This window comes from Eulemur rufifrons, chromosome 18 (assembly GCF_041146395.1).
Source record: "Eulemur rufifrons isolate Redbay chromosome 18, OSU_ERuf_1, whole genome shotgun sequence".
Lineage (NCBI taxonomy): Eukaryota > Metazoa > Chordata > Mammalia > Primates > Lemuridae > Eulemur > Eulemur rufifrons.
Window position 1 is genome coordinate 10,856,681 of NC_091000.1, and position 23,798 is coordinate 10,880,478.

Below are 23,798 nucleotides of genomic sequence, written 5' to 3' on the forward strand. Positions count from 1 at the left end.
TAAAAACTAGGCATTTGAGGGCAAAGAAATAATAGCTTCTTAATAAAATCTTGTTGCATACATAGCCTCCTTGTTACAGTTTATAGCATTAACCTACTCAATAGCAAATTTCTACAAATAGCACATCTTTTCAACTTAATTTCTTTGAATCTACTACTGAATGTTTACATTCTTGGTATGATAAAGTAATCTTTATGTCAATGTACCAACTGAAATTTTACAAAATTTCTTACATTTATTTTCAAGTTATCTATATCGGTTTTCTTAACAAACATATATCAAAAAATCAAAAAGTCTCATTATTATATTGGCTATTTCATTCATGTAACATTTGGTGTTTTATAAGGAAAATAAAACATATGTAAGTGTAAATACTTGTGTAACATATAGTGGTAACACCTCCCTCTCCTCTGTTACTCTACCCAAAGTTGGTCATTTGATCAGTTTAAGTTTTAGTCCAGAATATGTCTGTGCAGACAGCAGCATATGTGCACACATATGCTTTTGTTATTTACACTGTGTAACATACCTTACTTTTTATTCTTTTTTTTTTATTTCAGCTTATTATGGGGGTACAAAAGTTCAGGTTACATATGTTGCCCATGTACCGCCTATCCCCCCAAGTCAGAGCTCCAGGCGTGTCCATTCCCCAGACAGTGCGCATTGCACTCATCATGTAGGTATACACCCATCCCCTCCTCGCTCCCCACCCCGCCTCCCCGAGTCAGCACCTTCAAGTGTGACCATTCCCCAGACGGTGCTTAATACTGCTCTTTGGAAATATTTTCTTACAAGCTTTGCAAAACCACATGACTTTTAAAAAGTGACTCCATGCAGTTCCATTACATGGATATCCCATAATTTATTTTCTAGCATTCTTTCACTATCTCCTTAGTTGTTTCTAGTTGTTTGCTATTATGGACACTGCTGCAGTGGGCATTCTTTTATAGATTTATATCTTAGAAAACGTCTTTGAGTATATCCTAGCTCTGTGATTAGGATCAAAAGGTACATAAATTCCTTGGTGATTTATTTTATTTCAGAAGATTCTTGGTAATCATTTTTTCATCTCTAACCCTCTCAAAATCACTGCCCATTTCACAGATGAGAAAAAGTGGGGAATTCAGTCAGAACATTTGATTAAAGTGTAAAGACAAAATTAGAACCTGAAGCTCCCTGCATCCTCATCTCTTTTCTAACTCCTCGCGCTGGATTTCCAATGAACTCCAAAGAAAAAGTCATTTGGAAAATTGAGCATCTTCAACAAATGGATTAAGGTGGTGGCTGATAAGTCTTTGAAGAGCTGCATAGAAAGAGACGCAAAGAAAGACACGCTGTGCTTTTTTTTTTTTTTCCCCACAGACTGACCTCTTTGGAGTTATAATAAAGCCAAGCTTTTCACTTTCCTTGTTTACCAGGTTCTATGAGAGAGAATAAAAAGAAAGATATTCCTGTTGATGAAAATGATGACAGATAAAATGTGTTTGAAGGCTATAAAAGCTCCTTACATCTGGAGCAGCTGGCAGCCTGGGATTGGACTCTAAGGGGAGCTCATAGATATCTAATTTGAGCAATGGTTAAAAGTAAACTCGGGAACAGCTGATTCAGTGCAGTTATCTCTGGCGCTGGGAAGTTTTCGTGATGTTCAGCGGCTAGCACATAAAAATTCACATGACACGTATTTGCTGAGTCCAATATCCTTATGAAAATGAACAGGGATGATTTACAGGAGCATATTAGACACAGATGTTCTTATATAAACCAGGATATAACATGATAGAGAAGGTAATGAGCCATTAAAATGGGCAGAAAAGACCTGCTAATGTTTCAATAATTATGTGCATTAAAATACACAAATAACACACAAATAGTAGGGGGATGGAAATCAATTAGATTAGATAAGTTGTTATTCATTCTGTAAATATTTACAGCCTGCCACAAATAAGGATTTTACTAAAACCCAAGAAGGACACAGAAGCTTTGTACCTCAACTCTATTTCAAGATCATGCACTAAAGATATTGACTCCAAAATGAAGAAACCTAGTAGGATAATGAAAACAGAGATAGGCCACGGCCATTTAGCCACAAAAGCTGTTTAAGGTACTGTGATTTGAAGCACTATTGATGATTTTCAGCTCAAATTCTACATCAGAGGAATGAGGAAGAGGAAGAGGCAAAGAGAAAGAGGACACTTCGTTACATAAACTCACATGATGGGATTCTGGTATGATGAATCTCCAAGTTTCATCAGGAATTTCCATTCTGAGCCCTGATAAACGCTGCCCTCATTATGCTAAAGAGCATGATATGTACATACACAAATTTCTCTAATATGATTAGTGTGTGATAACTGTGATGAGAGTCAATCATATAAGTGCTGCTAGAATAGTAGCAAGGAGGATGGAAAGGAATGGAATGACTGAAGAACTGCTCAGGGAAAAAAGCAACGTGAGATTGTAAGATTGGTCAGAGATGGGGGAATGAAAGAAAATTAAGGGGTGCAGCTCCAAATGTGAACTTCTACTTGGGAGATGAGAAAGGTGCACTATTCGAGAAGACGCAAGGAACATGAGTTTGAAGGAGACTGACAGCATCCTGAAGACAGTGAGTTGGTGGGCTTCCATGCAGAAATTTCCAGCAGACCTTTGGAAATGCACAAATGGAGCTCAAAAACAGTAACAGCACAGGGATCACATGTTTCATTTTAATCTGCTTAGAAAGGATAGTTGAACACATGGATGAGGGTAGGAATATATGCAAAATAGGACAGAGAGGGTAAAAAAAATAGACCCAAATGAGCTATCCCTCTCATTGGAGCAAGAGCAAAAAACATCCAAAGAATCATGGAATGAAAGAGCTGTAAGGTTAATGAGCCATACGCACTAACACGGATGCCAAGGCAAAAAGGAGATGTGAGGAGAGCTGGATGGTTGAAGGTATAAAGTATATCCTGCAAACAGGGAGAGTCAGGAACTGAGAAAAGACCATTGAATTTGATCTGTAGGATGGTGCTAGTCAATGAGCAGTTTGAGATAGTGGTGGGAGCACAAAGCCAAACAGCATCTTAGCCCAAGTCTATTGCAACAACCTCTCAGCTGGGCTTCCTACTTCTAACCTTTCCCTTCTTCAACCACCCTTCTTTCTACCCCAAGTTATCTTTCTCAACTCCCAATTTAATAATCTCACTCTTGTGGTTAAAATTTTTCAATGGCTCCTCTTATCTGTAGATTTCAAAATTCTCAACTGACACCATTTGCTGCAATCAACTCTATGTTATCTGCCTTCCTTTAACAGGCCTTAATGTTTTATATCTTTTACCTTTGCTCATGCTGACCCTTCAAAATAAACCACCGTCCAGTGCCTATCAACAGCCTGGTGACCCACCACAGATGTCCCCTCCTGCACGAAGCCACCCCAATCCTACAGGCAGAACAAATTCCTCACTTCAATATTTCCGTAAAACTTTTCAGGGGTTTATGTTGTATTATTATGTCACATTTACTAAATAATGATTTGTTTATACGTCTTGTCTCTCCTATGGTGGAAGAAACTTAAAATGGTGTTACATTCATTCGTACAGCCCCAGCACCTAGCATTGTCCACATCTATTGTTTCTCATTCCTTTTGAAGGAATGAAGGAATGAAGGAATGAACGCATACATAGCTGCTAACATGCAGGATGTGTGGGAAAGGAGGGGGCTGAGCATGTGTGAGAGCCGAGCGGAAAGAGTGAGTCAAGGGAAAAGATGGTTAATGCTAAGAGAGGGGAGAGTGAGGTCATGAGTGGAGCTACAGCCTGAAGCAGACAGGATGTACGATATAAATGATATAGATGCCAAAGTGAGTCGTAGAAAGAAAAGGAGACTAATTTTCCCTAGAACCAGGGGACTGTGCACAGGAGACCATAAGCAAAATGACCACTATTGAGGATCTTTTATGGGTCAGGCACTAGGATAAATCCTTTATACACTTGTGTTCATTATGTACCATTACAAGCATTGTCACTTGTCTATTTACAGAAGATAGGACCAACCATGTAGGTTTTAGAGTTTGGTTGTAGTTGCAGAGCTAAAGTTTGAACCCAGGGCTGTTTTCTCCAAGGCTCCTGCTCTTTTCAAAAAATAAAAATTATTGATGTTTAGATGGGGGCCCTAGTAGAATATCAGGAGGACAAGGAGATTTAGATTCCCAGGAGGCAGAATTAAAATGAGCTAGAAGGAGTCTGTCGTGGGTTGGAAGACAAGTAAAGCCAGAATGCTGTTTGCACTAATATAGGAATATTTTATTCTACAGCTTCACCGATTTGGGCTGAGAAAGAAAAGGCCACTGTTATGTTTTAGAGTTTGCAATAATCTTCTGAATGTTCCTAGCACTTTCTCTTATATTGAGGAAGACTGTATTAGCTAATTTATTTTACAAATATTCATGAAGCACATGCTATTAGTGCTCAGGATTATGAATTTCATATGAAATATCAAAGAGGAATCATGCACAGTCCTCAGGGAAAAGATGCTTTAATGGAGCTTAGATAGAAACGAAATCACTATGCCATGAGGTAAAATATCACACATGCTGTAAGAGTGATTAAAACAAAAAGATGAGACAATAATTGACCTGAATCTGATGATATATGTGGGACATATTATATTCAACCAGGAGAGTAGAATAGACATTTCTTCAGAAAGAAAGGAATGAAAGAAAGAAGTGGGGAAGACAGGAGAGGAGAAGAGAAGAGAGGAGAAGGGAGGGAGGGGAGGAAGGAATGAAAAGGGAGAAAGAGAGAGAGAGGAGAGGAGGGCAGAGGAGGGGAGGGCAGGGAAGGGGAGGGGAGAACTGTGAGGGCAGGAAGATGGTTTGGATCCAGTGTGTATCCTTGGAAAAGGCTAAGATTAAAAACAATGATTATTAAGATTCATACCTGGCAGGCAATAGGTAGTCATTGAGGCTTGAAGAAAACTCCAGTACAGCCAGTATGATTTTACAGATTGGATCACATTTATTCTTCAATGAAAATCCTTTTGTGGTTTCTCATTGCTGTTAGGATGAAGTTTGAAATCTTACCAGGACTCTTGGAGTCACATATCATCTGGTTCAACCTAGCACTCCAGTTTTAACTCAAGCTGATGCTCTTGTCCCTCCCAGCTCAAGGGTTTAGCATATTCTGTTCCCTCTGCAATCTCCCCACCTCTTCCCTTGGGAAAGGACTCGCTTTTTTTCCAATCTCGTCATGCACATCTCTTTCTCAGGAAGAGATTCTCCTCTGGAATTGTAGGCTAGATTAGTTCCCTAGTTACACCCTCATGGCAAACTGTCCTTCACAACACCAAATTACAGTTGCAATTCTGTAGATACGTGGGTCATTACTTGTATAATGGCAGTCTGCCAAATTGAACTGTAAATTCTGTGAAGGCAGGAACTACATAAAACCAGCTAATAAACATGATCCCCAGATCTAACACAGAAAAGTTATGGATTATTGGAGATGGATTATCAATCAAGACTATGGATTATTGGAGATGACTTTTTGATGTAAGGACTTAAGATGAATAGACAGGGAAGTTGTCAAATGTCCAGAAAAAGAGTTATTGCAAGTATGGTACAGATAGGAAAGAAGAGGTATGGTTAAGAGGTATTTAAGAGTAGAAGCAACAGGACTTAGAGATTTATTGGCTGGATTATGTATAAATAACTTGAGAGGCCTCATAAAAAATAGTTAACAAGTTCCATTGTTTTTCCATCTTCCCTGATTTTGAAGCAATCTTTTCTCAGGTCTATTAGTAATTCAATATTTCCCACTATTGCAGTTCCTTTTATCCTACACATTCTTCACAGAGCATTCTACACGTATTCAGTGAGCACCTACTGTGAGCCAGGCTCTTCTCGGTGCTTGATAAACAGCAACAACCAAGGCAAACGAAGGTCCCTGTATTAGTGTAGCTTCCATTTTTGCCAGAAAGTTACAGAAAGGATCCTTCCCAGCAAATAGTAGATACGAGTATATTATATTGTCTATTTGAAGCGGAGTTAGTATAGGAAAAGGAAAAGTAGAGCCGTGTAAGCGGGATCAATAGGAAGAGCCCGGTGGCACTGCACCAATTCTCTGTAGCACATAACACGTATTCATTTTAAAAGCAGCTCTCTTTTTTGTTTGTTTTACTTTTAATGAAACCCAGAAACTTTCCAATTGTAGGCATTCAGTGAAATGTAGTTTCCCTTTTCTTATCTATTTCCTGGAGATAAGATCCTCCAGGGCAGAGAGGGAGTAAGAAAGACATCCTGGCAGTGGGAAGAAATCTTTCTTGTTAGAGCTGAGAGCAAAAGTCCGGCACCAGCAGCGCCCCCTTCAGCCCGGAAGGGCTCTCAGCGCCTCTCCCCACTCAGCCTGGCAGCAGCCTGCCTCAGACTCCTTTACTTTCTTATCCTGCAGACATATTCTTGGGCTACTTTTCCCTTTCTCACTTTCATCAGTTTCTTCTCTCTAAAATCTGACATGGCCTTATTGACATACAGGAGAGCACTGGACAAGGCGTTTTATTTGTGGGTTAGAATTATCTCAAATAAATAACTGTTACATTTAATTTTTCATTCATGAACTATAATTTTTTCATGGCTTTCTGAATAGCATTAATAAAATTTGCATGTTCATCATAACAGTAAATAACAAAATATAAGGTAATAAATATTTAATAGCTTTTCCTCAACTGTTAGAGAACAGTTGGAACAATAAAAACCCTCGAAGAAACTGACTTTCGAAAACAGAAGGTAAACATATTTTTTTAAAAAACTGCTCAAAACTTAAACAGTAAGAAAAGAATAAATTAACTTCTTCATTATCTTAGCCTACAAGATGGCTATTTTTTAACTGAAAAAACAGTTTGTTAAATAGATTCCAATTATTTAAATCAATTAAAACTTAACCACAAGTTTAAAAGTCAAATGTTCAATTAATATTTTCATTTATTCCCAAAAATGGAGGAATTGTTTCAAATTAAATTAAATATACTAATTATTTTGGCTTTGGGCAGACATGATTTTAATGTGTTTATAGGTTTTCAATTAACAAATCAATCATGTCCATAAAATCCTGGATTCTTGACTTCTCTTTTAAAAACAGGAACATTTATATTCCTCATTTCTTCCTATCCATCTGCTTTATTCATTTATGTATTCATATTACCTCTCTGCCCCTGAAGGGATATAAGTTGACAACCCCAAATCCACTGATCAAAGAAAAAAGTAAGAGAAGTGGTCCTTATTTCTCAAAAAGCTTGCAACATAAAGGTGACAACAAATACCTTATAAATTTTTAAAAATAAATAATTGAGTTCAAAAAGACAAGTTTAATAGGATATTAACTATGTTTCTTCTATTAATATTGATGTTTCAGATGAGATGCACACACATACACACACACACACACACACACACACACACACAAAGTAACCTGAGACCACCACTGTAGGTGCCAAGCCAACTCAAGGGTATGAAATAGAAATTGAAGATTGATCCAATCAGAGAGGATAAGAATTGCTTTGTGAAGTTGGTGAGTTGTGGAACCATGATACTGGGCAAGGGAGTGTTTTCCCATAAACTGAATCCAGTTGAGGGGGACTTAACGCCAGCCACACGAAATGCGTAGTATGTGTCTTCTGTGTTTCAAGAACACAGAGACTGATGTCTGACATTTTCTTGCACTGACCTGGTGGCAGGGAGCTGGGGAGGAGATGTGCTGAGGCAGAGAGAAGAAGCCTCCCAATCCTTCTTCCCCACTTGAGGTTTTCCAACTTAAAACAGTCTGTGTGTGAGTGTGTGTGTGTGTGGTGTATTTGGAAGAATAAATTAGAGAAAGATTTGAGGTTTTGATTTGACGCTGAATTCAACTTTTTAAAGCTAAACCTAAGGAAGTATTTATCTTGTACCTGAGAGTAATCTTTAAAAATATGAGATTACCTGAGATTTCACTCCAAGGCCTGGAAATACAGTTTGTTGAAAGTAAGTTGAAGGTGGCACGACAGGGAAATAATGAAGTGGTTTTCTTTAGCTGCCCTTCCTGGCCCTGCTCATTCAATGAAGTGACACCACCTGAAGATTGGCACAAAGGGCCCCCAAGGCTGTTCATTGTGAATGACAGAAAATTAGTTCAGAGAAAAAGAAATGAGTGTGCATTTTAAGGGACAACAAATGCTCATGGGTGAGAAGAAAGGATTGGAAAAGAGTTGGGGACCACTTACAGATTACTTTAGAGTTAGGGCATTGTGAACTCTGGGGACACATTGATTTGTGGTCCCACTGCCTAAGAAGTTCAGTGGCTCACTCTGCCTAACTAATTACAACCTGGAAATCGAGTCTGGACATAGAGAGTGAAAATACATTACGGCTTCAGGTGTTTGTGCTCTCTTTAAGAAATATGTATTAAATGCCTGGTCAAGGCCCATGGTTAACCTCCACAGTTAAATATACCAAGTAAATCGAGATGTAAAGAAACATATTAAACTACCATTTTAGTAAGAGTCTGATTTTAAAGTTAAATGGATGAGAAGACAGGAATTGAAGACAGGAAAGGAAATGACATAAGTGAATAGTTCAAGAGAAATGATAGACTGGGAACATGATTTGAAGAGCAATGTAGAGAGGAGGTTTATCAAAAGACAGCTCTCCCCAGAAGTTTCTTGTGTCATTTTAAACAATATTTAACTAAGTATATGGAAGTAAGCATGGTCCTAGGAAGGGAACTTTGAACTTGAAACCAGTGGATGAACTTGAAACCTAGTTGTACGTCAAACTCCTGAACATATTTATGCTAACTATTGGGAAAGACGGTCCTCCCTAGCTCTCTTGGGCTTCTGCACATCTTGCTGGGTTTGTCAAGAATGCAAAGCCCTGACTCCTCCTTACAGGAGCCATTTCTCAGGTTCATGTTTACAGAGAGATGATTTGATGTCGCTTTCTGGGACAAAGAGTTTGTTTTCTTACTGTTTACTATAAAATGAATGGATTCCCTGAATTCGGTGTTTCTCAGCTGCATGCAAACCCACCGTATGAGTAGCATCCATCTGGGCCCTTCCATATCACTTCCATGAGACTTGAAGGGACAAAGGAAACCAATACAAACATGATGACGCTCATGCTGTGTATTGGGCTTTGTGTGACAAAGTCCTTTGTCTCTGACTCAGGAGTCTTGTGTCTTCTGCCAGCATCCATGAAGCATTAATAGCTTAGCTTACTAGCTTATGTGCAGGGTAAAATCCCAGACCTGACAATCATCACTGATACATGTAGTCTTTACCATTGCAAATGACTTTCCCTGGTTGGGTTTATACCATTCAAGGATATTCAAAATATTATATTTGGAATGTTTTGTTACGTTATCGTCTAAACATTCCTTACTTGTTGGACAACTTTTAGCTGTTAATGACTCAAAGCAAATTAATGACATGTATATACCTGGATAAGTCAGCATCCTTTTCCTACTTTTTTTCTAATACTCATCCTCTAAATATGTATCTTTAAAATAAACTTGTAGATATTTTAAAATGGGGTCAACAAGTTCTCATCATCTGAACCTTCCAACTCTTCCTCTTTTCACCAATGTATATAAGTTCTCTCTCCCCTGCAGAGACCTGTTGGAACACACCTATATAAGGTAAACATGACTTGAATTAAAAGCAGAAAGATAGTCTGTTGGTCTCTTCTGAATTCATACTGTGACACTGATTGCAACTTGGACATGTCGAGGAGTGACCTCCACATTATAACAATATATAACATAATAAACAAATGTGGCAACGTAAAAAATATTGCTCTAATCTTATCAACGGCAGGCTGCAGTAAGATAATTATGAGGATGAATAGCCTTATTAATGTCAAATACAATAGTATTTTCAATAAGCTTGTGACAGAGCATCTCCTATTCCTTTGCAACCAATACTGAAGACTTGTGGAAATATGAACTTTTTCTCAGATTCATAAAGGCATATGAAGAGATAGTGACATAATTATAATTATATTAAGAAGCCTGGTTGATTGGTTGTCAGCACACTTACATTTAACAATCCTCGGTGTTTTTACATGATAATGGCATAATGACAGTAATGAACTTAGAAGTTATTCTTAGCAAAGAGTATCACAGCAGAGTGCAATCGATTTCTGCAGAAGCTATAAATGCAATGCTCAACCTTATAGGTTATTGTAAATGCAAAGCACAAATTCTCATTCATAACTACTTAATTAAAGAACATTATTGGTTTACCTGTAATTGCTTTAATTTATCACAGTGTTACAATTTATAAGTAATGTGTGTTATTCTTCACTAGTTTTATTGTAATTACACATAATTTACAATTCACATTACTGGATTTCTAATTAGCCTCTAAATATTCTTGGTTATAAAAATGAAAATACTATTTTAAGGAGAATAGGATAATTAACAATGTATTAAATCTATTGGCTATCAAGCATTTACCAAACAATAAAGTCAACTCATTCCAGCTATTTAGTTGATAGGTTATAAAATTTTATAAAGTTATGGAGCACAACTTAGTCACTCCTTGAGGTGCTGCCATTAATAAGCCTGTTTCAAATTAGTATTGGTAGAACGCTGGTCCACATTAGATTCGGCAAAGCAACACGTTCACCATCTCTTTTTATGTTTGGGTGGATGGCACCGGAGGGTGTGCTGGTATAGATGCCCATCATAAATTCCTAAACGAGCTTTCCTTTTGTTAGTGTTTCCAAGTTACTCTACTCAGTAGGTTGAACAGTGAAAAATTCAATCAGTTGAATCCGTTATAGTCTTAGAAATTAGGAAAGACGGTGTTTGTTTAGTAAAATTGCTATTTTGAATTTTTGCTGAAAGTTTTTAAAAAGCCTTATTTTGGCATGATTTAGCAATAAGCCAAAGTCATGTGACCTGACTCTTTTACTTGAGGATGACCAATGAAAGACACATGACTAGCTGTCAATGTGCCGTAGAATATGGAGCCACCTATACAGTGTGTTTTGAAAGGTCATTAAAACTCGATATCTCCTAAATCAACCTGAAATTTCTACCATTAGCAACAATGCTTTTGGTTAGGCATTTGTCCAGAAAGCTGCTATAAATGCAAATCCAGTATGTATCATGGGTAAAACGTGAACCATTGTTCTTATCACTGGATTCATAGGAATTCATTTTTGGATAAGATAATATCAGGTAAAAGAGGTAGAAGGGGCAGAGGAAATAGTGTCAGACAAAAAGGAGGAGAAGGGTAATAGCAGGGTCCTCTGTTGAGCCAAGGAGCCTGGGCAAAGTGAGGTAAAAGTATGCATGTTGGGGCTGGGGTATGTCCAGGAACCCAAAGGCCCAGTGAAGCTTTCGTGTACCAGGATGGAACAGATGATCATTGAAGAGAACTGGGATGGGCATCAAAGACAAACGTCCCTTGCCTGGTAATTTTGCCTAAGACCAACCATAAAATCACACGGCTAAGATTTTTTTTATCTTGGCCCTTGAAGTTGTTGTACTTTCAAACCTGTAATGAAAACAGAGCTTTCTATAATTCAGAAGAAAAATAATTGATTATAACTTTGTAAATTGAATCAAAAGGTATAGTCTTAAAATCATAAATTTTATTTGCGGTTTAAGGCATATCACCATACCTGCAAATCATCTACCAAATTCAGCCGTATTGAAATTGGGTTGTAATGAACAAAATAGGTCCCATTTTAAAATAGTACTGCATTTATATTCACAGCAATAGGCAGATATGGACTGTTAATAGCACAAGTCTATTCTATGGACTTTTGTCTTGTGATTTTGAAAACGCCCACATCCCCAGCCAGCATCATATTATATTCAGAAACCTAACCAAAGAGGCTTCCAAAGACTGTGACCATTTCAGGCACACCGAGGGTTAATAGGTCTGCCTAGCCTCTTCCATTAGTGGATGTCACTGTGATGAAATCAACAAAGCCCTATTCTGAGGACTTTCGGGGACCAGCTTGGAAGCATTTTGTGATAATGGTGCTCATTGTAACTGGATTTGACCTGTGGTTAACTCATATCAGCAACTAAAAATGCATGCATTTAACTACACTGACTATAATTCTAGCCCAAACCAAGCTTTTCAGTTCAGCCTACGATAGCACAAGAAATGTGGTGGAATTGAATAGTAAGTTGCATTCAATCAGACTCAATATATTTTTTGTGTATTTTTAGGTGAGAAATGTGCGATTAAGGTGTGTGGGATGTCTGCTTTTCCAGACTGTCTTTATTCAATATACTCAAGTAAGTTAGAAGTTTAGATAATAAATGTGTCTCAATGATTCCTCGAAACAGGTTGAGGAAGTTGATTTTCCAACAGTAAAATTCCCCTTTCTTTCTGAGTGTGTGTGTGTGTGTGTGTGTGTGTGTGGTTTTAAATAACACAAACATATATAGGAATATTATGTTGGAAATCGTGCTAATCGAAGCAGAGACTTTAATGGGCCTCGTGAAGGGAGAGGACACACCATACCTCAGCTGATTGCTTCTCGATTAGGACGCAGAACGCTATCCCATTCTTCCTTCTGGGTATGACTTGAGTCTGTACAGTGCACCACATAAATGATTTTCCATGGCTTTTTAAAAGGCGGTGCATATTAATATTTTAAACTGAAGTAATTGCTTCTTGCTCAGCAATGGGTTTCATTTATGAGTGTTTATCCTCGGCAAATGGAAAGTATGGTTAATCTAAGTTAAAAATGGGTTCTTTAAATAGCTCTAATTACATTCTGTTTATATTTGTATGTATTAGACACTTAAGATTTAATCGGTAGCAGTTCTAACAAACCATAATGTTTATTAGCTGGTTTTAAATTATTGTTATGGATGGCAGTTGAAAGAGAAAATAAATGATTTGTCTACTATAAAGCACAGTCAATAAAAGATGGACCAAGGTTTTATAAAAGACTTTTAGCATAACTTCAAATTTTAAAATAATTTATCAGAAAGAGGTCAGTCATAAGGTAAATTCTTTTTCTCTTTTCTTTATTTTTTTCTTTGCTCTAAAGATAGAAAAAAGTGTGGTCTCTCGTGGTATAAGGTTAGTGGGATTTTTGTTTTCAAACATTATCAAAATCCTGATGTTCAAGTGTCAGAAAAGAAGGGACTAAATTTTACATTTTAATTCACATTGATTTTACTTTGAAGAAAAATAAACATCAGAAATAATAGGTTGACTTTAAAAATATAAAAAACTCATTTGTTTTAAGTTGATATAATGCTCGCTTGAATCAACTTAATTTGCTTAAATTCTATATTTTTATTAAACAGAAAAGACTTTGTTGGATTCTGCCTCTTCCTGGAGAAATCTGTAAAAGGACTTCCCTTTTCTTTGGGGAAAATTTCTGAAAAATTGCACATGGCTTACACACAGTGAATAAAGAGACTCATTTTATTGACACTTAATTTTCTATTTGTTTTTTAGGGGGTTTTAAGATATGCAAAATGAAATATAAATCGAAAGACAGTTTATTAATAATAACACCTGTATCTCTATGGAACCAGAAACATTTGTGGTTGTTTTTAGAATGCAGTGGTATTCCCAGAAAAGAAGATTGTAGAATTATTAGTGTCATTTTACAAATAAGGGAGCAGTTGCAAATATTATAACTTCTCTACGTGATAAAAAATGGAACACTGTTTTATACTGTGCTCGCTCACTAACAAATATTTAATTATAAAACTGTGTGACCTTGGGCAAGTCACTAAACCTTTTTTTCATACTTCTTCAATTTCCTTATCAATCAAAATGGGATAATAATAGTACCTGCCATGTAAAGTTAGCAGTGAGAGCTAAACAAAGTAATCTATGACAGCACAAAGCACAATCCTTCTGTATGATCATCAGACGTTAATATTTCATGCATCTTATCTCTACCTCCAGCTCTGAGCTCTGCCCCGGCAGCTATGAGCCACTGTAGCCTGCCAGTTCTTCCTTTACAGAAACTCTTCACTCCTCCTTTGCTTTCCATTTCTGTTGCTTGTTTCTAGAATCTTCCTTTGATAGCACATGCCTAAAAATAAGGCCTCTCAAATTCAATCTAGTCTCCCTCTCTGCCCAGCTACAGAGCTCAGCTACTGTATTTGTCTCCTAAAGTGCCTACAGTCATACCACTCCTCATCCCCAAACCTGCCAAGAGGTGGCCTTTCTCTACTGAACACAACCCGGAGGGCTCACCTCAGCCTGCAGGGCCCTCCGGGATCTGGTTTCGTGGCCTGCTCTTCCACTCTATCTCCCAGTGGTCTGCAAAACTCCTGACATCCCAGCCAGTCCTCATGCTCCTGTCGGGCTCTCCCTCTTCTGCAAGGCACTGCACTCTACCTACATCTGTCCTTATAGACATTTCTCTCATGCTTGAAGCCTGAGACAAACCCCATTTCCTTTGTAGATATGCTAACGTCTTGGTTCCAAATGCATTTGTTTTATACCATTCCTATGTCACATATCCTATTTACCTCTTAGCACAAATAGTTACAAACATGTCTCTTCTCCCTTGCTATATCATACCCTTGTTCATATCCTCAGCCTACAACTCTGGTCTGGCACAGAATAAGTGCTCAATTAATATTGACAAATAGATATGTATTACATGAGTAAATAAATGTTGCTCAGTGCTGAGTGCTTTATCTTGCATAACTAAAAATCAGAATGCAACAATGGACATCAACTGGTAATATTTAAAACAATTAGTTAATTGATTACTTGGTAAAAATTGTGAATGCCCTATCTCTCCATTCCCACACCCTCTCTCAATAACCAAATCTTTCTATTAGTCATTTCCTCATTTGTGACTATGTTGGTGCATGAAGTTCAGGCCCATGATCTGGGGTAAACAAGATGGTCTTTGTCACTGTGAGTAACAGTCTTAGAGAAGAGCAGGGAAGACAAACACAAGCAATAATGGTGGGGAAACATGATGAGCAGTGTTGCCGGGATCGTCAGGGAACTGTGGAAACAAAGAACAGAGAATCTGGCTTATTCTAGGGGGCAGGGAAGACCTCCCTGAGGAAGTGATTTTTAAACCCAAGGAAATCACAGGGGTAAGCCAAGCATAAGGGGAGGGTGGCAGGCCAACAGAATTATCAGCGACCATGCTAGGTGCCAGGCACAAAGCTGAACAAGAATAAAATGCTTCCTGTCCCCCAAGAAGCTTTCATAAATAATACAGCAAAATAAGCAGTAAGCACTATGAAGAAAGCAAGCAGTTTGTTGTTACAAAGAGCTAATCAGTGGGGGGAATGGCATCTAATTATATCCGGTAGCCAGAATATACCTTTCCAAAGAGGTGCGCACCACTTACCCTGACATCTGTAGAACAAGGAGGCCACCATGGGAGACACAGGCAGGAGCATTCTGAGCAGAAGGACCGGGCCGTGCAAAGCTCTGATGGTGGAAAACACCAGGATTGTCCAAAGAACAGAAAGAAGATGAATGTGGCCAAAAAGCTGTCAATGTGGAAGGTGGCCCCAGATGAAGTTAGCAAAGCAGACTTCCCAGACTACGGAGGGCCTTGCAGGCTAAGAGAAAGTTTGCTTTTTATGCTAAGTTCATTGGCAAGTCAACACTGGGCTTTAAGTGAGAGAGTGGCAAGCCCCAATTTATACCAGCTTGCTTTCTATGAGAAGATGGTTCCTAGAGAGAGAAGAATAAGAGCAGGCCACCCAGGATGATGGCAGTTTAGAGGAGGGTGGGAACAGTGAAGGTGGAAGTGGGAGAATGGCACACGTGTGTGGGAAGAACATTGAACAGGACATTGGAGCCAGGAGTGACCAAGACAGGAATAAAGAGCACACAGGCAGACGTGGGCATCACTGCACAGAGGCCCTTCTGCAAGATCCTTCCTCAGGGCCTGTGTCTTTGCCTCTGGAGTTGTCTCACGCTGGCCTTGCTATAAAAGCTGAGAACTTTCTTGAATTCCTTATGATGAATTTAGTTCATAAGACCATAGAACAAGCTTGTAGGGGAAAGACTGCTAGCTCTGGTAAATGTCAATGTGAAGCGCATCAGTCTTGAACCTGGCTGCTCAGTTGTCCCAGTCACCTTTCTCCCAAAGTGGGAATTTAAAGACACTTCTTCCAGCTGCCTCCATCCCCAGGGAAAAGACCACGACCCCACTTAAGATGTGGTTCTCAGGTGAGCTTGGAGGGGTGCCTCCGAACTCTCTCCTCCCGTTTCCATCCAAGGCTCTGCAAGCCCCTCCTCTGTTGCCAAGCCACTGAGGACCGCAGCTGGGCCACACACAACACAGCCTCGCCCTTTGCTAATTTCCAGTTCCTGCCACATTTCTGCTCTGGTTGGATGAATAAGTAATTCCAAGTAGATCCAGACATGAAACTAGGCCAGCTTTTCTTGATGTTTGCTGCAACATGCAGCTAAGCTTATATTCTAGACTTCACAACATTTTATAGCTACAAGAAGCCTTCGATATCATGTTATCTGATGCCTCCTTTATTTAGATGCGAAACTAAGCTGTAGAAAATTAAAGTGATTTGGGGCACATCCTGACACTCTGGAAATCATAACCTTTGGAACTAGAGAGATCTGTATTCTAATTCTAACCACATCTCTTATTAGCTACACTAATTAATCTCTATACCCCTGTTCAATTTTCTTATTTTCAAATGGGGTTAATAATTCCCACTTTGAAGAATAGTTGAGAGGGAGTCACAGCTAATGTTCCTCAGACACAGGGTACTTACAAAACACTCCATACATGGCAATTACTATTATATGTCCACTTTTCCTTGTCCACTGTTAAAGTGACAGGGTCACTTAGTAGCTCATAAAAACCTAGAACTCATGTTTCCAAACTAATGCTCCTTTCTCTACACAACATACCGCCTGATAGAAATTTTCATGGGTTCGTGGACTCTCACTGGGTCTATTTAGGAATGACAAACAAATACATCCCCTCCTCGTGCCCGTTTCAGGCCCTTTGAGACTATTCTGTGCCCTGGAGAATCAGGTACATAATTTGTAATTTTATTCAGCAGTGAAATGCCACTGTGGTAGCAAAAAAAGCTAAAGCAATATTTCAACCCAAAGAACCAGGTCTGGCACCCAGAATAAAAGACTCTTTTAATAGGAAGAATAATCTATCAATTTTGTGAAAGGGCTTTTAGAAAAGGCTTGAAGTCCTACTGCAATATAAAGCATAAATGGTACATTGTCCTAGTTTTTTGCTGGAAATTGTATGTTAGCACCAAAGAACAGAATTTCTTTTGCCTCAGCCTGCATTTTTAGAACATGCTATACAGACAACTCTATTTTCTAGGGGTTAATAAGTGACATAAGAAAAAGAGATGGCACAGAGTAAATGGAGATAATAACTAGAACAATAATCTTGTGCACTTTTTCACACTTAGAAGTGTAAAAAGAAAATCTGTTTCTGCCCATGAAAGAAAAACCCCCCTTCTTGTTATTATTGTCGTTTGTACTTTCTGCTGTTTTCTTACACTGAGATATGGTTATGATCATAGGCCTGCAGGAAGGAAGGCCTATGTCTTCGTGCAGGGGTTTGGGGAGCTCATTTCTGGTATCAGCCACTTGAGTGTGCTCTAGAATAGGCTTGTAGCCTGTCTGTTCACCAAAAAGGCGGCGACATTCCTAGGCAAAGTTTCTGGAGGTTTCAAAGTGGTGTCCTCCATGGGGAGCAGGCCAGGGGATGTAAATGAGAACCCCAGAGAAAGAGCTGTGACCTGAACATGATCTGTCCGTGTCTCAGGACAGTCAGGAGTGCCCATCAGCCTTGGAGGGAGGGCGACATGGTAAGGCTGGAAATTTATGCTCTAAAAGCAGAACTGGTTTTGTACTTCTTCCATGATCTTTTTCTCTCTCCACTACTTTTCCTTGATTTTTAAGAGCTCCAGCCGTCTCAGCTAAGCTAAGGGGAAGGATGTGTTCATTCTTGGGCTAGACACATGAAGGCGGGGCGGTGGGGGCACAGCACACGGCTGGATCGGGGTGAGTGGAGGGCCCTGCTTATTAGAGCACCCCAAAGCCCAGAGGCGCCATCTGTCTACACCAGGGTGAATCTTCTAGGGTCTTGGTTGCATTTTACTCACTTTGTTAAAACTAGTGTTCTTCAACAGCCACTATTTCACTCCAGAGCTTTAAATTATATTGTAAATATTCATTCCTTTTGCCCTGTCCTCCAGAATAAGGACTTTCAAAATATCGTGGCAAGCAATTGACTAAGTGGATAGACACTGAAAGCTAGCGGAATTTAAGTAGAGTTGCACGCTTTATGCAGATGTTCTTTCTGTTCTAGCTTAGATTTCTTAGGGATTTTTGTTGAACTATTTTGAGGGGGAAGCCATCAATAAAAAATAAGGATGATAATAACAACTTTGAAATATATTCATCTAAAGTCTAGCATCCCCTAACACTCAAATTGTCATGTTTTTTATAATGTGGAGTTCTTTATTCTGTTAGAATATAAAATAAATAGTGCCAGTCTCCCCTTTCCTCGGGATCTGAACATTAAATTATTTTTTACTTAGGAAATTTAAACTCTTTTTTCTAATGAAATATTCCAACCATACAGGAAAATACAGACGCCCTCTAAGCCAGGTCATACAGTGTATACATATTTAGCATCTCTGCAATCGGTGTTTCCATCAGTGTCTGTTCAGTATTTACTAAGTGTTGAATACTCTTCTACTGAACAAAATTCCTGCTCAGTACAGCACACATTCTGATAGGGAAACACAGATAATAAATAATGATCATAATAAAAAAAATTATATAGTATATTAGAAAATGGTATGTGTTATAGACAAATAGAGCAGGGAATGGGGAGTTGAGAATACCATGGCAGGACATGGGGATAAGGCTGTAATTTTACACAAGGTGGCCTCCTTGGAAAGGTGACATGTATGCAAAAACATAAATGAACCGTGTGGAAAGGGTACGAAGGCCCGGTGGTAGCCAGGCTCCAAGGTCAGTCTAGTGTGGCAGAGGAGTGGCATGGCACAACCCTTATTTTTAAAAATTCACTTGGGCTGCTGTGCTGAAAATTGGGTAGAATTAGAGAAATCTATCAGGAGGGTGTTACCATAACCCAGGCAAAAGTTAGTGGGGTTTCAAAACAGGGAGGTAGCAGTGTTCGTGTTAGCAAGTGGTTAGATCTTGGATATGTTTTGAAGATAGATCCATCCAAATTTCCAGAGGAATTGGATACCGGGTGTGAGAAAGGGAGAAATCATGTATGGCTCTGTGGCTAACAGCCATGGAGTTACACCAACCAAGATTCAGAAGACTGCAGGAATGAGGACAGAAGGCGGAATCAGAAATTAAGATATTATAAATAACTCACAAAGGAGTTTGGAAAAAGTTACACCCTCAGTAGCCATGTATGAGACAGCGCATAGTCCTTCATCCATGTTCACTTCTATAATCCGAGCAAACTCGTGTCTTTAAGTTCTGAAATACCCATAACTATTATTACTTAAATGTCAACTCTGCCCCGTTCTCCATTCTCTCTTTCCAGAACTTCTGTTGGAAGTTTTTATAGCTATTAAGCTTTATTTCATCTTTTATTACTTTTCTTTATTTCTCTATGCTGCATTCTGGATAATTTCCTTAAATATATCTTTTAAATTACAGTTCTCTCTACCTGTTGCCTGATCTGCTATTTAACTCATTTACTTTTTATTTCAATGACTATAATTTTCACTCACAAGATTTTATTTGGTTTCTTAGATCCACCCATTCTTTTCTAGAGTGGTGTGTTCTTTCATCATTTGTTTTATCATTTTAATTATTTTAACCAAAATTATTTTTTCATTTCTTTCTATTTCCTTCTATTATATCAGTTGCTTAAGATGCTAGTTCTCGATATCCTTGTGTCTGGACACTCCCTGTCATTGCGAACGCTTCCCTTTCATCACGTATAGTTGTTTGTTGTTGTTGTAAGAATCCCCAGGGTAAGAACATCCTTTGTGCCTGGGTAGTGGAAATTATTCTAGAGATTTAGTTTTGCATTTTGATTCCCTCATGAGTCCAGTGGTTTCTCAGGTCAGGATGAGTTGTTCAATTCATGTCTCATGAATTGGAATTAGAGTTTCCACACCCCATGTAAATATTTTAAAGTTGACCCCCACATCTCCACGTTGAAGAGGCTTGGAGTTAAAATTTCTCACTGGAGACTTTTCCATTGGAACACCTAAAAGACCACAGACATCCTTACCTCTTCCCTGGATAATGGGCAAAATTTTTCCAGACTGTTTTCCAGTAGTTGGCTGTCAGCAGGGGGCTTGCTTCCCTCTCCCTGCTTGTGTGAGGACCCAGGCCACGTCTTCTGGCCATGAATGGACAGCACATTGCAGTTCCCAGGTGCCAGTTGGCACCAGTTTGATATCAATAGTACCCAGAGTTCCTTGGTATCAGCGTAAGGTCCTTTTTTGTTTCTTTCACCTAGAAATTTCCCATTCTTCCTTTTGAGCTCTGCTATGTGGTTGATTTTTTTCAATTTTTGGTTAGCTTTTATCAAAAATTCTGGTTTTTAAACAAAATTATCAGTTTGGAGTTAGACTGGGTTAAATATGATGCATGCAGTCAGTGGTGATTCTTGACAATTTGTGTGGTACGTAAAGTCCTTCGGGCTTCCTGAGTGCATAAAGCACCCCTTAGTTTGTGGACCAGGGGAAGTCCAGGGTTCTGGGGAAGGGACCAGCATGGTGGCTATTTACTGACCAGTATCCACAGCTTTCAAGATTTGAACCACAGTGCAGCGATGTGGATGTGTATCAGACAAATACCAGACTGCACACAGTGAATTTTCTTTTCTTATTGCTCTCTACACATAATTCATATTGTCATTTATAGCAATTAGATAAGGAGCTCAAACGAAAAACAGTACCCCAGGGGATAAAAGACTGGGAAAAATATTTGGTCATTAAATTATTCAAAGCAACATGCAACTAACTTAAAGTCTACTTAGATTGTTCTGTCTCTTGAAACAAGGCAGAATGGGAAAAATATTTTTAAGTCTGAAAGTCAATTTCATATCCTCATTTTGAAGCAAAATAAAATACATATTATAAAGGAACATAGGATCATAGTTGTTTACATTTTAATTAGTTCCAGGTACTTCAAAATTTAATCAGAAGTTAAAAATCATTAACCTATCGCCTTTAATAATAGGTTAAAAATGTTGACACTGGCACTGAATTTCTAGAAATGATGAAGACAATCTTGGCACATTCACAGAGTCACATAGATTATATCTGTGAGAATTGCCATGTAAACATTTGGGGAGTAAAATGTCTTTTGAACAAAATTTTTTGTCTACAATAAAATTTGTAGGGCAAAGGAAGGGTTTTGGTGTGCAGGCTCCTCTGCGTACTAAAAGTTATAGAGTCCCTGGATCCTGGGTAAATTGTAAAACCCTGTGTATTTGAGTACAGAAGATTTAAAGATTAATGTGAAGGTTCTCAGTGCTGCCTAGAGGTGGGCATTGTGTTTGCCTTGCCTTGGAAACACCTTTAAAAAGTGGGTTATTCCGATTTTTCAATTATTTCCATCCCTTAGCCAATCAGATTACAAGCAAAGTTTAAATCAGGAGGTTGGGTTTGTTCAGAGACTTCTAAAATTTTGTCAAAAATTACCTCTGACAATTATTCTTCTATCATTAATTGGTTAAGAAAACACTTAGAAACAAAAATTTACTTTGACTTCAGCAATTATGTTAGATGAATTTTCACTTCAGTGTAAATTCAATATATTTCTGAAAAATAGTGGTATATCCAAACTATTATTAATTAAATCCATTTATTTAATCTATTTCTTTGGTGCATAAACAGATCCTGGGGATTTCTTACCACAACTCTTTGTCTGCCAGGATCAGGAGTTAAATGTTGGAACTACTGCTTCACCGACTATAGAAACAATTGAACAAACACATAAAGGCTCTATCATTGATAGTCAGCTATGGTTCAGCTCCATTGTAGACCAATCAGCTGATACCTGCAAGCACCATCACCCCAATTATTCAATTATTTAATACAAGGAGTTTCTCCAGAGCCCATAGTCTGCAGTATGGATGGATAACAATCATAATAACTCAAATTATAGCTCTTTCTCTACCTCATCACACAGAACCTCAACCTCTCATAAAATGCTCCTCAAATTTCTGAGACTCCCAAACTGTATCTCTCTCAGGCTCCCTAATAAGCCCAATCCCACAGAACTTTGTTCCGTTCTGCCTGCTGAGCAAGCCTCTTTTCTCTCTAGGCGTCAGGAAGTGTGTTAGTCAAGGTTCTCCAGAGAAACAGAACCCAGTGGAATATATATAGATACATAGTAAGGGATTTATCATGAGAATTGGCTCACTCGATTATGTAGGCTGTGAAGTTTCATGATATGCAGTTTGCAAGCTGAGGACCAGGAAAGCTGGTGTGTGATTCAGTCGGTGTGGAGGCCTGAGAACCGGGGCAGCCGCTGGTGCAATTCTCAGGCCGAAGCCCTGAGGATTGTGGAGGGCCGGGGCAGTGGTATGATTCCTGGAGTCGCAGGGCCTGAGAGCCTGGAACTCCAATGTCCTAGGGAAGGAGAGGATTGATGTCCCAGCTCTAGAAGAAAGAGAATTCATCCTTCCTCTGCTTCTTGTTCTCTCCAGGCCCTCAGCAAATTGGATGGTGCCCACCCATATTGGTGAGGATGGATCTTCTTTTTACTCAGCTACTGATTCAAATGCTAATCTCTTCTAGAAATACCCTCCCAAACACACCCAGAATAATGTTCTACTAGAAATCTGAGTATCCCTTAGCTCAAGTTAACACATAAAATTAACCATCACTGAGAGGGTAGAAACTTATTCTTCAGTTCTGCCCTATGACTGGTCAGGCTAATAGTTAATGATATGCAAGAGCCACCGTGGTCCTCTCTGAAGTAAGGACAAGGTGTGACTCCCCACTCTGGGCCACACTGTGTCACTTGCTGCCGCCCTGTCTCATGGTAACCTTCGCGTCAACAGCCACTCAGTTTAATGCCAACAGCGCACCCTTCTAAGGGTTTGCAGATGGAACCCTTGTCCCTGTGCAGGACAGACACCATCCTGTCACTGCTGCCACCCTACTACAGCACCTGCATATAAACTTTGCCTTCCCTTCTTCCTCTTCCATCCAAGACAGAAGCCTTGGCCAGGCGCGGTGGCTCACGCCTGTAATCCTAGCACTCTGGGAGGCCGAGGCGGGTGGATTGCTCAAGGTCAGGAGTTTGAGACCAGCCTGAGCGAGACCCCGTCTCTACTAAAAATAGAAAGACATTATATGGACAACTAAAAATCTATATAGAAAAAATTAGCCGGGCATAGTGGCGCATGCCTGTAGTCCCAGCTACTCGGGAGGCTGAGGCAGTAGGATCGCTTAAGCCGAGGAATCTGAGGTTGCTGTGAGCTAAGCTGACGCCACGGCACTCACTCTAGCCTGGGCAACAAAGTGAGACTCTGTCTCAACAACAAAAAAAAAAAAAGACAGAAGCCTTATCGCAAAATACTTCATGAAACCCTCCATTTGAACTGTCCATTCATTTGTCAGATGACTGAGACAAGCTTGCATCCCAGGGAAGGCACCATCGTTGATTTGACATAACATATTGTTGTTAAGAGACTTTTCACATCTACTCACCCACTGATAACAACCTTAATGTGATAAAATTAAAAGGAAATTACCATTTCACTTCCAGTTTTGGAGGTAAATAATTCTGAGCAAGGAAAATTGAATGGCTTGTTTGAACGAGGAGACATAAGCAATGTAGTGCTTTGGAAGGATGTA